Here is a 3603-nt window from a genome sequence, read left to right as displayed (position 1 = left end):
GATCCAGGCCACTGCTCAAGTGCGCTCGCTATATATAAATAAAGAATTTGCAGCCTAAGGAGCAGCAGAACATGCTTTTCAAGTTTGTTGAGTGGAGCAATAGCTCTCTTTCTGTCATTTAGCACTATCGTTTGTAGTGAGAAGCAGTAGCTTTCTGTCAATTAGCACTGTCTCACATGTACACATATTGCATTTATAGACAATAAAACGTTATTATTAATGTCTGTTAGCATCTATAGTTGCAGCAAGTAAGATGTTAATTCAACGTTTCTATGTAAAATCATTCCTTTCTTTTTAATACACCTCATATATGAATCAATATCTAAAAGATAAAATAAATACACACATTCATTCAAACCAAGGAAGGAAAATGAGTTTCCAAAAGATTTTATAATGTGATGTTATTTTAATAATATGATTTTATTTTAATTACTTAATAATTATTTTGAAATATATTTTTAAGATATAAAACAATCACTCCATTTTATCTATTATTTTTCATATAGCTTATCCATTTTTTATGTTTTTGATTAGAGTAAAATGGGTTTTGAAAGGACTTGAAACTCTTGACACTAAGAGACAACCAACCCTAAAGAGCCAAAAGATAACCAACAACTAGCTCCAACTAAACAAAAGACAAAAAAAGGGTATGGCGCCCAACCCAATAGCCTATAGAATTTCAGCATTCTTGTTAATAATATTTTCATTGATATTTAGCACATCCTAGAAAACCTGGGCTTGAACAGTCTTACCTTTGTCCCAACTTTGAGTTCTAGATCAAGGGCCAAGAATAGGTCTATCTGCATCATGTTGAACAACTGCATCATTCTTCCTGGAAATAGAGGTGTCTAATGCCCACCAAAATATCCTAGAGAAAATAACTAAACTAACAGATTTTTTTTTTAAAACATCTACCAATACAACATATTCATCCCATTATTCATTAAGCAAACATCCAAACATACACATCTAATTCATAATCATAAACAAATGAATGTAGTATGCTAGTGGAATAACAATACATCTCACTAACAATCATTCCCTAGGGTATCTCAACACCATTACTTAACTATCGTTAACACATAAACAAATCCATATACCATGATACCATTAACCTCCAATTTATTCATACTATCCATATACACTCAGAAGATAACCAAATCACATTACTTAATTGTTTAATTCCTTTCCAATCTAGAATTACATACATAAATAATATCCATTTACAACATTCATAATCTATTACAACATATCATGATCTCAACCGACAACAAGTCCTATCATGTGTGACCACAGGATATTAGTTACACAATCTCCTAACCAACAATTATCCATGCATATCCAATCTTCAATTCTAAAAAGTAAACATTTCTCCTTTCTAATAGAAGATTGCACACAAGTCTAAAGAATGATTTTCATTTCAATCACATAAGATACACATATTCCCAATCCAATAACTTCATTCTTCATTCATGAACCTTAATCCCTAATAGCATAGATATTCATTAACCAGGATACAATATAGGGCAAACAAGGATTACTACACTATATTTTATTACAAGGGTAATGGTCACATCCTACCACATCCTAATCTAGTTCCAGCAGGTAAGATGTTAATTCAATGTTTCTATGTAAAATCATTCCTTTCTTTTTAATACACCTCATATATGAATCAATATCTAAAAGATAAAACAAATACACACATTCATTCAAACCAAGGAAGGAAAATGAGTTTCCAAAAGATCTTATAATGTGATGTTATTTTAATAATATGATTTTATTTTAATTACTTAATAATTATTTTGAAATATATTTTTAAGATATAAAACAATCACTCCATTTTATCTATTATTTTTCATATAGCTTATCCATTTTTTATGTTTTTGATTAGAGTAAAACAGGTTTTGAAAGGACTTGAAACTCTTGACAATAAGAGACAACCAACCTTAAAGAGCCAAAAGATAACCAACAACTAGCTTCAACTAAACAAAAGACAAAAAAAGGGTATGGCGACCCAACCCAATAGCCTATAGAATTTCAACATTCTTGTTAATAATATTTTCATTGATATTTAGCACATCCTAGAAAACCTGGGCTTGAACAGTCTTACCTTTGTCCCAACTTTGAGTTGTAGATGAAGGGCCAAGAATAGGTCTATTTGCATCATGTTGAACAACTACATCATTCTTCCTGGAAATAGAGGGGTCTAATGCCCACCAAAATACCCTAGAGAAAATAACTAAACTAACAGATTTTTTTTTTTTAAACATCTACCAATACAACATATTCATCCCATTATTCATTAAGCAAACATCCAAACATACACATCTAATTCATAATCATAAACAAATGAACGTAGTACGCTAGTGGAATAACAATACATCTCACTAACAATCATTCCCTAGGGTATCTCAACACCATTACTTAACTATCATTAACACATAAACAAATCCATATACCATGATACCATTAACCTCCAATTTATTCATACTATCCATATACACTCAGAAGATAACCAAATCGCATTACTTAATTGTTTAATTCCTTTCCAATCTAGAATTACATACATAAATAATATCCATTTACAACATTCATAATCTATTACAACATATCATGATCTCAACTGACAACAAGTCCTGTCATTTATGACCACAAGATATTAGTTACACAATCTCCTAACCATCAATTATCCATACATATCCAATCTTCAATTCTAAAAAGTAAACATTTCTCGTTTTTGATAAAAGATTGCACATAAGTCTAAAGAATGATTTTCAATTCAATCACATAAGATACACATATTCCCAATCCAATAACTTCATTCTCCATTCATGAACTTTAATCCCTAATAGCATAGATATTGATTAACCAGGATACAATATAGGGCCAACAAGGATTACTACACTATATTTTATTACAAGGGTAATGGTCACATCCTACCACATCCTAATCTAGTTCCAGCAAGTAAGATGTTAATTCAACGTTTCTATGTAAAACCATTCCTTTCTTTTTAATACACCTCATATATGAATCAATATCTAAAAGATAAAATAAATACACACATTCATTCAAACCAAGGAAGGAAAATGAGTTTCCAAAAGATTTTATAATGTGATGTTATTTTAATAATATGATTTTATTTTAATTACTTAATAATTATTTTGAAATATAGTTTTAAGATATAAAACAATCACTCCATTTTATCTATTATTTTTCATATAGCTTATCCATTTTTTATGTTTTTGATTAGAGTAAAATAGGTTTTGAAAGGACTTGAAACTCTTGACAATAAGAGACAACTAGCCGTAAAGAGCCAAAAGATAACCAACAACTAGCTCCAACTAAATAAAAGACAAAAAAAGAGTACGGCGACCCAACCCAATAGCCTATAGAATTTCAGCATTCTTCTTAATAATATTTTCATTGATATTTAGCACATCCTAGAAAACCCGGGCTTGAACAGTCTTACCTTTGTCCCAACTTTGAGTTCTAGACTAAGGGCCAAGAATAGGTCTATTTGTATCATGTTGAACAACTGCATCATTCTTCCTAGAAATAGAGGGGTCTAATGCCCACCAAAATACCCTAGATAAAATAACTAAA

The sequence above is a fragment of the Cryptomeria japonica genome, unplaced genomic scaffold, assembly GCF_030272615.1.
Source record: "Cryptomeria japonica unplaced genomic scaffold, Sugi_1.0 HiC_scaffold_12, whole genome shotgun sequence".
Lineage (NCBI taxonomy): Eukaryota > Viridiplantae > Streptophyta > Pinopsida > Cupressales > Cupressaceae > Cryptomeria > Cryptomeria japonica.
The sequence above is the reverse complement of the archived record's forward strand: the minus strand, read 5'-3'. Positions refer to the sequence as shown.